Consider the following 12,458-nt stretch of genomic DNA (forward strand, 5'->3'; position numbering starts at 1 on the left):
GCTTTCTGCTGCAAGCTGGGAACCACCCCAGACGCGAGGACCTGCCCTGATTCCCAGAAAGAGCCTGCCCGCGGTTGTAACGTTATGCAAACGGCTGGCCCCGTCCCCTGCCGCTTCTGGAGGCTGCTCAGGTGTGCGGACACGGGACTCGAAGCCAGCCCGCCCCTGACCTCCGCGTGGGGGAGGAGGTGCGGGTGCCACCAGCTGTGTTTGTTCAAAGCCAAGGCTCTGCAGGCGTTGGAGTTTTTTTAGATGTGAGCTCTCTTTATGGCACTGCTGCAGAGGGTCAGCTTGGGGCACAGCCCTGGGGGGAGGCGGCCCCCCGGGCGCGGGAAGTGGCGCTAGACCCCTGGGCCGTTGCTAATTTGGAGCGAGCGCCCGCAGGAGCAGAGACGCCCTGCGAGGAGCGGTGCGGGTCCTCTCGCTCTGCCCCAGCACCGGAGCGGAGCGAGGCCTCGGTGTCCTGGGCCTGCGCGGTGGGCGTGGGCGTGGCCGCGGGAGCGCCGGCGCCGCTGCCCCTGCCCGCGAGGAGTTCCCGCGGTGTTTCCTGGGCCCGCTGATGCCGGGACCTGGGACGCCGGAGGCCGGTCTCCCTGCCCCCTGCCTGCGCCTGCCTCTGCCCGGCCGCCGACCTCCCTGTCCGCATCCCGCTTCCCCGCCCAGCCACCCTGTTGCCACCCTGAGGCCCTGTGGCTGGTTTCGATTCCAGAGGACTCTGCTGGCAGGTGCATCCTCCGAAATGAACCTTCGCCTAGACCTTCGTAAAATCCATTTTAACGAGAGCCCTGCGGACTCGACCTAGCGAGAAGCCCCATCCTCAATACCCGGCCCCGCCCACCTTGCCCAGGTGAGCCTGGTGGGTGCCTGCCCTTGGCACGAGTCGGGGGTCCCCTACACCCCGCGTTTCCTCGCAGCGACTCTCCACCCGCGGGCCCGCACTGGCTCTTGTACGGCAGGAAAAGCCTTCCTCGACCTGACAGAGTGCCAGGCTGGGCCTGAAAATTAAACCGAGAATCATCAACAGGAAGAAAGTATAGACATTTATTTAATTTTGTATGTTTTATGTGACGTGGGAGACTCCGTCATGAATCGAAGACCCGAGAAGAACCAGCTCAGCCTGAGCGTCTGTGCTGGGTCGGTGGGGAGTGAGGAGCCCAGGGAGGCTGCGCCAGGCGTCCGCTGGGATCCCTCTTTGCCTTCCGCGTAGGGCGGCGCCTTTCCTCTGGGCGTGGGGGGCTCTTCTCCCACGAGGATGTGATGGCTTCTTTTGGGGACGAGGATGGGGGTGTTCGTGACCTGATTCTCAAACTCCCTCATGTTAAAATACTCAACGTGCCCAGGTGCCATACTCTGGGGGCACGTGTCCTGAGCCCTGTCCCCGAATGCTCCTGTGTGTCCCTGCTGGGACTGGTTGGGCCCACCTGCCCCCGCTGCAGACGAGAATGTCATCGCAGTGGCTCGTGCCCCTGCTGTGACGGTCCTGAATACAGCCTGCCTCACGGTGCCTTCTGGGGTGGAGAGGGGTCAAGGGAGAGGCTCTGTCCCCCACCCCCATCCTGCAGCTGGCGGGCGGTGGCTCCGTGCGGCACTGGCCCTCAGCCCCCCACCTCTGCTCTGCTCGTCGGTTGTGTGTCCCGGCCTCGGGGGCCGCCCTTGCTGTGCCCTGTCTGGAATTCTTAGCCCCGGCCGGTGTGGCTCCTTCCTCTCCGCCGGTCCACTGGGATGTCACCTTCTCGGCGGGGGCTTCCCTGGCCCCTGGTTCCTTGTGCCTGGGTGTGAGCCCCTGCTCTTGGGCTCCCATGGAGGGACGGCGACAGTCTTACACACTCAGCCTCCCCGGGGATGGCGACAGCTACTGAGCATGGGTGGGACTTGGCCGCTGCCGGCAGGTGGTGAGTCGGTGCTTTCACTGCTGCTGGTGCCATGTGGGTGATGGGTGGGGCCGGGCAGGGGCCACAGAAACATCCGGACGAGGGAGGGCCTCCCGCAGGAGCCACGAGGCTCTGTCATGGGGTCACAGGGAAGCACCCTGGGGACCTGCACGCGGGGGCACGCGGGAAGATTCATTGTGGCGACCTGGAAGGCTGTGCCCAGGCTCCCCGACTCCCACCTGCGTCCGCCCGCCGTGAACGAAGGCCAGAACGAAGGGCGGTGTCCGCAGTCCCGTGCCGTACCCACGCGTGGCCCGTATAGTCCCCGCCGGTCCCCCCGGGTTGGCGGCGCCTGTTCCCGGCCACACTGCGGGGCGCTGCGTTGCTGCGCTCGGGGGCTGCTACGCAGAGAGGAGCAGGAACGATGGGCGGGAAAGGATGGACGTGCTCCGTCCGAGCACGTGTCACTGGGGTACATCCCCTTGGGCTTGGGAAGGACCCCAACGAGCCCTTTCAAACGAACCAACCGGAGTCCCAGTCTTTTGCGGGCTCCTGCTGGTCCCCTGCAACCAACCCATTTCCTGGACCTCCAGGGGCTCTGTGTCCCCCACCTCATCTGGTCCTTTCCCCGGGCTAGAGAGACAGGCCTCTGCGGCCAGCCCCTCAGCGCCGACTGCGCATGCCTCGGAGTGGAGGCCCCCCCCACCCCGCCCCCTGCTTCGCCATCTTGGCTTCTGCTGGGCTCCGGCCCGGCGAGGAATTTTCTTCTTATTACTCTATCCCTCCCCCAGGTAATCTGTGGGGAGCAGACCGATGCTGCCCGGAGCCTGTGTGCGGCTGCAGCTTCCCAGGGAGGCAGGCCCGATATTGGTTGCAGCTTCCCCGGTTAGTAGGCTTCTTGCTGTCTGATTCCCTTTGCTCTGCCCCTTTGTTGATGTCTAGCTCCTGTGCCAACAGTCGCACAGTGGAGTTACAAGCAGGGGTCAGGGCTCATGGCAGTGCCGCCCGCAGGGACGGGCCCTGAGAGGCCACGCGGGAGGCGCACGCCGGGCCGGGAGGAGAAGCAGCCCCAGGCTGGACACGCCAACTCGCCTGTGGACGGCAGAGGGGCCGCTGGCTGTTTCCCAGAACAGATCGCACCCTCATTAAAGTCCCTCCGATCATCGCGTGAGGATTTCACCGGGATCGCCAACTTCGTCCCCGAAGGAAGTTCTGCCCAGATCAAACGGGGAGCAATTTTCAAGGAACTAGATGGAGCTCAGAGCATCTTCCGCAGCAGATGCAGCGTTTGTCCCCAAAGTGGCTGCAGACAGCAGCCTGCACCCTCACCCTCCGGCAGCCGGGTCGCCCCTGCAGACTGGGTGCAGGTCTAGCAGGCGGACAGGCAGCTGCCGCCGCTCAAGGGCCAGGGGCTTGAGGAAAGCACGTGGGTCACAGCTCAGCCTCCCAGGGCAGGGCAGGGGCAGTTTAGAGTAAACACAGGAAGGGAAGACTTAGACGCCAAGACAAACTGCACCCGTTTGCAAAGTCCCAAGGAATGGGTACTGGGGGAAGGCGATCGTGTGCCGGGTTCTGATCCGAAAGGCGGGGATGGTGTTGACAGTTTGCGCTCTCATTGAAACCGGGGCTCACGGCAGCTCATGTGAATGATGCTGAGAGATGCTAAGCTCCTCGGTTTAATGGAGAAAAAGGCATCCAAAAACTGAGGGAGACAGGAATGCACTGTGCTTGACCTGCTCAGTGGTGCCTCAGCTGTGCCCTGGGAGGGCCTGAGGACCCCCTCACCAAGACACTAGGGGTGTCCTCTGGAGTAGTGAGGGGGCAGTGGCACCTCTGAAGGGCCCTGGCGGGGCCGGGGTCTGCAGGGCGGAGATGAAGTGGGGTGAGGAGGTACCGCGGTGGCAGAGAGCACGTGGCCAAGATGAGTGACGGGGCTTCAGAGACCCGTGTCTCATTGGCGCGGAGTCTCCCTCAGGGCACAAGCAGGGTGGTGTCTGTGGAGGAGGGGCCAGCGCTGGAAAGACCCCTGTGTCTCAGGAACAGGCCTCGAGCTTGACTCACCCGAGTCGGCTCCTTCCAATTCCTGGACGTGAGTCATTGCTGGCCCGCGGCCTCCACCGGGGGAAAGTCCTGGCGGAAACGCTCAAGGCCGAGCGGTCTTCCCCTGGCCTCCCCGCAGAGAGGTGCGGACTCCGGCCAGGATGGCCCAGCACGGGGGAGGGGATACCTCAGGCCCTCAGGGACTCTCCGATGCCTGCCCCCCACCCCGGCCCGCTGATCAGTGGGGCCCGGTGACGCACGCATGCTGGGCCACAGCCCACCTCGCAGTGGACGCGCTGGGTACGAGACCCTGCCTTGAGTTCGTTTCCCCGGCTCCCAAGGCTCTCGGCATGGACCGGTGTCCCGAGCAGCGGGCCAGTGCGGCAGGACCTGCTGATCCCAGCGCGCGCTCAGGCGGGGGTCCCAGAGGAGGCTCTCAGGGCCCCCCCAAGTCTCCTGAGGAAACAGCAGCTACTTTGACAGATAACTCCAAATGCTAGTGACCTCGCATGACTGGCGTTTATTTCATGCTCACGGAAAGCCCGGTTTTCAACGTGGGCGGGGACGAGGGCCCTGGGCCCCATCCAGCGACCCAGCCACAGGCAGCCCCGCCATTCCTGGCGTGGGGGTTGAAGGTCGTCCCCGAGGGGTGAGGGGCACCCGCGGGACTGAGCAACAGGTATTCGTGGATTCACTGCGATGCCCCTGAAATTTCCAACACGTTGTTTCTGTAGAAATTGACAACCTGATTTTAAAATTTACATAGAAATGAAAATGACCTGGAGGAGCCCACAAAGTTTTAAAAAGGACAAAGTTGTAGGACTTATACCATCTGATTTCAAGATTTACTAGAAAGTGATAGAAATGAAGGCAGTGTGGTACTGGTGACATTTTATAAAATATACAGGGTCCAGCACAAATAATCCCTTTTTTATTACAGAGTCTTTTATTCCAAAATCATAAGCAGGTATTTCTGTCACACAACAATATCACACCCAAGCACACCATGTGACATTTTAGGTGAAATGTTCAAGTTAAAACTGTGACTTATTACACCCATAGTGTTACCTTCCCGACCACACGCAAGCCGGCCGGACTTCGGCCGGACCCTGTTATAAAAGGAAACGAACCGAAACCTCAGGAACAGACCCACACACAGGCGGTCGGCCAGTTTTCAACAAAGGTGCCGAGGCAATTCAGGGGTGCCGGGAGGCGCCCAGAACAATCAAACGCAGAGAGACAGAGAAGAGCGCAGCAGACCCGGGGGGCTGGCGGGGCGGGGGTGGCGGAGAGCCGCCGTCTGATGGACGTGGAGAATCTGTTTCGGAAGATGAGAAAGTTCCGGAGAGGGACAGGGGTGAGTTACACCACAATGTGAATGTGCTTCATGCCACAGAACTATACACTTAAACATGGCTACAATGGTATACTTATTTCTTTTGATTTGAGAGAGAAACATTGACTTTTGCTCCACTTATCTATGCATTCATTGGTTGGTTCTTGCATGTGCCCTGCCCGGGCATCGAACCCGCCTTGGCGCATTGGGATGATGCGCTAACCCACTGAGCTACCTGGCCAGGGCTAAAATGGTAAGTTTTAAGTCATATATATTTTACCACAATAAAAATGTTTTAAAATAATTTTTAAAAATGTCCTGAAACAATTTCATAAAGAGAAAATACAAATATCAACCTTTTCTTGATGCCAGAAAAAAATTAACTTTAAATTACATCATAATTGTAAAAGTTAATGTAAAATGTAAAAGCTAAATGTAAAAGTTAAAACGAAAACTTTTTGATGAAAACACTGGAGAAAATTTTTGTGATCTTGCGGTAAGCAAAGTTTTTCTAAATAGGACACGAAGAACTCCAGCTGGTGCAGCTCAGTGGATTGAGCACCTGCCTGCGAACCACAGGGTTGTGGGTTCCATTCCCAGTTGGGGCACAGGCCTGGGTTCCCGGCCAGGTCCCCAGCAGGGGGTGTGTGAGAGGCAGCCACACACGGATGCTTCCCTGCTAAAATAAATAAATAAAGTCTTAAAAAAATAAATTGAGTACTTGGTCAAAGACAAGTCCTGGGCTAGTAGTGCTCCTCTGAAGTTTACTAAACATTCTACATCCACTGGGTCACCTGGCCCACACAGTGGCCCAGCACCCAGGCCCCGACTTGTGAGGCCCTGAAGGCAGGTACCTGCCTCCTACCCAGCACCGGAAGCAGGGCCTGGCATACGGTCAGAGTGAATGAGGCTGTGAAAGTATCATCACCCTCATTCCCCGCTTACCAGGCCAGATGCCGAGACCCAGGGCGGCTAAGAAGCTCCCCCAGGGCACCTGGGGATTTGGTGGTGGAGCGAGGGTTCTAATCCAGGCACCTGCTAAAGGCCAGCCCTTCAGTGTCTCCATTGTGTGGGCTTCCCAACCTAGAAGGGCAACTTACTGGCTCTTAAAACCGAGTGCAAGAAAATCAGAAGTGCTGTCCAGTTTCAGGGACCCAGTTGAGGGACTCAAGCCCCTCAGGGCCTCCCTGGCCTCCCGTGTCAGCACGCTTCCAGGGGGCTTTCTCCTAAGGCCGCAACGTCGCCCACCAGCAGCTGCCGATTTCACTTCTCTCCCGTGTATCCCAAGAGTGGGAAAAGAGCTTCTTCCCTCACTTATGGCGGGTACAATCCAAGGGCACAATCTTATTGGCTCTGCTTGGGTCACATGCCAACTGCCAGTGTTCAAGTCCTGGCCTCCCTGCTGACTAGCCACATACAAACCAGGACATGCTCAGTTACGTACTCTCGTTTGCCTTTGCTCTCTCACCTGCTGGGCGAGGCTGATGAGGGGGGCTTGCTCCGTGCGTCTGTGATGACTGAGTGAGAAACACATGTCATACACTCAGAATGGCGTGTAGCACTCAAAAACCTGAGCGATCCATTCTCATAATTCTTATTTCTTTTTTTACTTCAGCAATTTCCATGATGCACTGTGGTGGCTGCGCCATGGAAGAATCTCCCTGCGACGTCGTCCCCACCCCACCGGTCCTGGAGTTTGCATTATGGTATTCTTGGTAGTCCCCACGACCGCCACGCCAAGAAGTTAGCACAAAAGAGATCCGGGGCTGGTGGCCCTCCTGGGAAGGGACACCTCTAGGTCACCCAGGATTCCCACGTACATGCAGCCCCAGCCGAGTTCATAATCCCAAATCTCAACATTTCCCCAGAAATAAGCTACCACGAGTGGGAGTCAGTACCCAACACAAAGGGCCGGGTTAGACCACCAAAAATTTCACATAGTGGAACTACTGCCTAGAAATCAAAAAGTGAATATTTTTTAAATGGTTAAAGACACAAGAAGAAGTTTTAAAATTGTATTACATTTTAAAAAACACAATGCAAAGAAAGAGTGGGAAGATTTGATAATGGCCTTCTAGAAGTAAAATCTATGATTACTCAAATTGAAAACAGAATGGAAAAAAAGTCTATGGATGGGGTTAACGGTAGATTAAAAACAGAGTCAAATAAAGAATGAGCAAAATGGAAGTCAGGATTTGGGAAATTACCCAGAACACAGCACTCAGAGGAACGTCTTCAAAGTATTGAGAGGAAAATAATCATCAATTTGAAATCCTACACTGATTAAATTATCATTCAATCGTGAGGTGAAATACAACATTTCAAAGACTGAAAGAATTTGTCATTACTGGACATTCGCTAGAAAAGAATTCCCTAAAGTATGTACTTTCAGGAAGAAGATACTTCAGCCCAGAAGGAAAGAGTGACGGGCACAAGGGAACAGCGAGTGGAGCAACCAGCTAACGTGCGGCCAAGTCCGCACGAGCGTCGCTGTCCGACACCGACCGCCAGGGCGGCTATGCTCGTTCACTCCGAACGCAGAACCCGGGGGGCGCGGCGTGGCCGCACTTAAGCGCCCTACATTCTTGTTACATGGAAGGAAGGCAGAGGTGTTCATTAACTCTGTTAATTATGCATATGAAGAATTTAACCTATTTATAAAAAATTATACAAAGAGAATGCATAGCTTCCAAATCAGTGGCAGTTGAGGAAAAGTAAGATTCAAGAAAACTCGGTCAGTCACATGGAAGGTAGAAATGGGCAAAAGCACAGAAAAAAAGGCCAACCGTGTAAAATAAAATGGTCAAAATAATAAAGAAACATTAATCATGACCAACACCTTATGGAAGGTTGAAAGTTGTAAGATTAAACACAACCCAGCTGCACACGCTGTCGGCCAGAAGCACGTCTGAGCGGAAGACACACACGGGGGACGGAAGGGCAAGGTTGGGGACAGACGCGGGAGGCCGGCACCGCAGAAAGTGGGCTGTGGCCGAGTCATTTATTGGAAACAACGAAATTAAGGTCGAAGGCATTATCAGGCATAAAGAGGAGCACCACTCAATGATAAAAGGGACAGTTCATCAGGAAGCTGTAATAATCCTCAACCTGTCAGCATTGAAAAACAAATGAAATCCAAACTGGGAAAATTCCCTGGGCAGACTGCTGAAGCCACTTCCGGCAGCGGGTATCAGCCACCTCTCCCGGCCCTTTACAAACCAAGTAGGTGGGAAACTAGAAAGGGCACAAGATATGTAAATAATACAATGAACAAGCTTGAGATGTAGATACATATCTCCAGCAATTCCTGTTGAACAGGTAGGAAAGCTTTACAAAAACAGACCATGTGCACGGCTACAAAAGCATCTTCACAAAATCCCCGAAGATCAGTATTATTCAGACCACCTCCTCTGTCCATAATGCAATAAAATAAGAAATTGGTACCCAAGGGCTAGTTCTCCTTTCAGAAAAAACCTAGTGTACATTAGAAAATTTAAATAAGCATACTTTTCTGCAATTCCCAAGCCAAAAAATGTAACCGATGTTAGAAAATCAGAACAAGATGAAATTAAAAAACTACTTATCAGAACTCTAGGGACAGAACTAGAGTGGCATTTGGAAATTTGTAGCCTTAAATACTTATTGTCAGAAAAGATAAAGACTAAAAATAGAGTTAAGTATGTGCTGAAGAAATTAGAAAAGGGGTCATAGCAAAATTAAAGGAAAAGCAGAGAAAAATAAAGAGAATAAAACAAAAAGAAAATAGAGGTGATTAGCAAGATGAAAAGCTGATTCTGTAGAAATAGATTTACATTCCTAGAAAAATAAAATGTAACAGACCAGACTCAGGATGAAAGAGAACCTAAATATGCTGATGGATATTAATAACCGGGAGCAACAGAAAACCTGCCCACACAAGAGCCACCAGACCCAGACAGCGTCGCAGCCACAGGACCCCCGCGGCACAGGAGCTGCGCTGGGGTTTGGGGTCGGCTGACCTGAAGGAGGGCGGGCCTGAGCAGCCCGGACACAGTGAGGGCCAGAGCCTGGACTCCTCCGTTCTGCGAAGACACGCCAAGTGCGCGCCTCCTGTGGGCCCGGCACGGCCTCAGGGCCGCGGACACACAGACGGAGCACACAGGCCAAGCCCCTCTGCCCGGAGGGCCCTCGCTCCAGGGTCTGGGGGGGCAGGTGCTGGGGGAAGAGAAGCACATTGCAGCTCCCGGTGCGCGGGGCCCAGAATGGGGAGAAAAGGGGGATGGGGGGCTGAGTGCAAAGCTCCTGCCCCATGAGTTGTCAGGGAAACCCCGGGGGTGAGGGTTCCAGGGAGAGAAAGCTGATGGGGTTGGCCCAGGGGCACTGTGGCTGAGGCGTGAGGGGGGTGGCGCTGGGACTCAGGTGAGGGAGGGGGGGAGGGGGGCTGCAGCGGGGCTCAGAGGAGGCGGGAGGGTGGGCTGGCCCGAGGCCCCGGGGCGTCGGGGGCGGAGAGTGGGTGCTGGGAAGGGCCCGCCAGGGCCTTCCTCGTGTTTTGCCACGTGCGCTCCTCCAGGCCAGGGAAGCCTGTTTGTGGTGGGGGAACGTGCAGAAGGCGGGGATGGGAGGCTGGGAACGACGGATTTTTCTGGAATTCTGCTCCTGATGGATGCAGGGAGGCCATAGTCAGGTGGATCCTCACCTTCAAGGACAGAGACTGTGGAGCCGAGCGGAAGGACCGGGCCAGGGGCAGGCCAAGGTGGACCCGCTGGGCAGGGCACCAGGTGGCTTAGGGGAGGTGGCCAGGAGCCTGGAGGCCTTCTAGTCCCAACCAAACGAAGAGCAAGACTCCCTGTCCCCTGGCTTCCTGCTCTGTAAACCTGCCACACGGCAGGGACGCTGCAGCGGCCGTGCAGGGACGGCAGTGCAGGGACGGTGCGAGGCGGGCACAGTGCTCCTGGGTGTGTTATTTTGGCTGCTGCCGGGGAGGTGGAGGAGCTGGGGGAGTGCAGGCCGGGATCTCATGCATCCTGTTGCCAGGCCTCCGAGCCGGAGACCATGAGTCCGAAGGAGGTTCTCTCCCATGGGGAGGCCTGGGGAGGCTGAAGGGGCCCCGCAGGGTCTGGGCGGGTGGGCAGGGGTGTGCGGCCAGGAGGCCCAGGGCAGGTTTGCAGGAAGATGGCAGAGGCCGAGGGCTGCTCCGAGTCCAGGCAGGGGAGAGGCGCGGCCCCCTCAATCGAAGACGCTGGGGAGCTTAGCTTGTCCGTGGCCCTGGGCAGTGGGAGCGAGGGCAGGTTGGGGGGGGGGTGGAGGGCAGCTCTGGGGTTGGGGGCCGGGTGACTTGGGGAGTGAGGAAGCGGGAAGGGGCAGGGAGGTGGTGGAGGCCGAGTGGCGGAAGCAGTAGCTTCCTCTCTCCAGGGCTGGGCCAGGAAAGCCAACTCTCAGGCCTCCCAAGGTGCTTCCTGCAGATAAGTGGGATTCCAGCCGCCCCTTCCTGCCCCCTGGTTTCCCCACCCCTCCCATCCTGCTCCAGCCCCCAGGGGACCCTCAGCCCCTCCTCAGGCCAGGCCGTGGCCTTGGAAGAGCCAGGACAGGGGGTGGGAGAGGTGGGCATCCTGGGGCCAGGCTTCCGGGCAGGGAGCGTCCGCCGAGGAAGCAGGAACAGACCCACAGACGGCGCTGGAGACTCGGCCCTGAGGGGTCAGTGGAACCCTTGGAGGCAGAGATTTTCCCCGAAGTGCGGTGGGTGTGGGTGGGGAGACCCAGGGCTCCCTCAGGGGTCGGGGCTGGTCCTTGGGAGCTGGCCCCGCTCCGGGGGGCCGGAGGCAGAGGGCAGCTCTGGGCGCTGTGCTGGGCAGGCAGGGCCCCGGGCAGCTCCGCGGGCAGCGGGCTGTGCTTGGAGGGGGTGCCGCTCCCTTCCCCGTGGGGTTGGGTGTCTCCAAGCTGTCATGGGAGGGCAGGGAGGCTTTCTCTGTGTGGGTTCATTCAAGTTTATTCTTGGGAGGCTCAGGGAGCCCGGGCTGCTCTGGGAGGGCGGGGCGGCTGGGGTCCGCGCGGCTCCCCCGTTCCCCCCGGGCGCCAGAGGCGGCCCGCGCAGGCTGTCAGCGGTGCCCTCCGCGGGGCGCGCGCGGTGCTGCGCGGTCAGGGCCTGGTTTTCGGGGAGGAGAGGAGACTCGCTGGGGGAGGTCTGCGGGCGTCAGGCGCTATTCCTGAGTCCAGGGACACCGCGACGCCCTGCGGCCGCGCTGCGGCCCCGGGGCCCCAGGGTGGCTTCTGGAAGGCGCTCGGGGCGGGGGGCCTGGCGCGCACCGATGGGGCGGCGGTGCCTGAGCTACTTTCTTCGCCGCGCTCCCTGCTCCTCCGCCCACTCAGCACCCCCGCCCGCGTTGCCACGGCAACGGGTAAAACTAAAATTCACTTCCTGCTGCAGGTGGAGTCTAGTAGCGCCCCCTCCCCTAAGCGTTTCCTCGTAGGTCGCGCCCCCACCCCGTCGTCGCTAAGGTGACGGGGAGGGGGCGACCGGCGTTGGATCTAGGAAACGGGGGTCCCGCGGGGAAGGGGCACAGGAGAGGCGGGTCTCCGAGTCCGGAGCGAACTCCCTAAACCCGGCCAGGGGCGGGGGGCCGCGGGGAGGCTGCGGCCCCGAGGGCCCCGTCTCGAGGGTGCGCGGCCCTGCAGTGGGGAGCCCCAGGTCTCCGCCGTCCTCCCCCGGGGCCGGGGCAGGTCCGGCCCCTGCCCCGTTCCCCGGCCTGGGGTGGCGCGGGGAGGTCGGCAGAGTGGGGGAGACAGACGCCGCCCCTCCTGGAAACTAATGCTCCGGATTTTCTCCCCTTTCCTGCCTTCCCTCCGGCCCTGCTGCCCAATGCGGCCCCCACCCCAGCTCCAGGAGCCCCGCGCCGCACCCTCCGTGGCGGACCGCGGACGCCCGCTCGCAGCCGAAGCGCGCGCGGCCCCAGCTGCTCAGCCACTCCCCCGCCGCGAGGCCTAGGGCGCCCCGCACCCCGGCGCAGCCCCCGGGGCCCCCGCGCGGTGGCGCGGCCCCACCCTCCGCGCGAACCCTCCCACCTCATCCCGGGACCCCCGGGGCCCCCTCGCCCCGCCCCAGGGCTGCCCCGAGCCCGGCCGGCCCCCGCCTCCGGCACAGCCCCCCAGCCGCCCCCGCTTCCCTCGCGGCGCAGGCACCCTCCCCCCGCCGCCCCCGCCCCCGGGGAAGGCAGCGCCGCGCGGAGCCGGGGCCC

This window comes from Pteronotus mesoamericanus, unplaced genomic scaffold (assembly GCF_021234165.1).
Source record: "Pteronotus mesoamericanus isolate MK-2021 breed Mesoamerican mustached bat unplaced genomic scaffold, CSHL_Meso_final contig_204, whole genome shotgun sequence".
In the NCBI taxonomy this organism is placed as follows: Eukaryota; Metazoa; Chordata; class Mammalia; order Chiroptera; family Mormoopidae; genus Pteronotus; species Pteronotus mesoamericanus.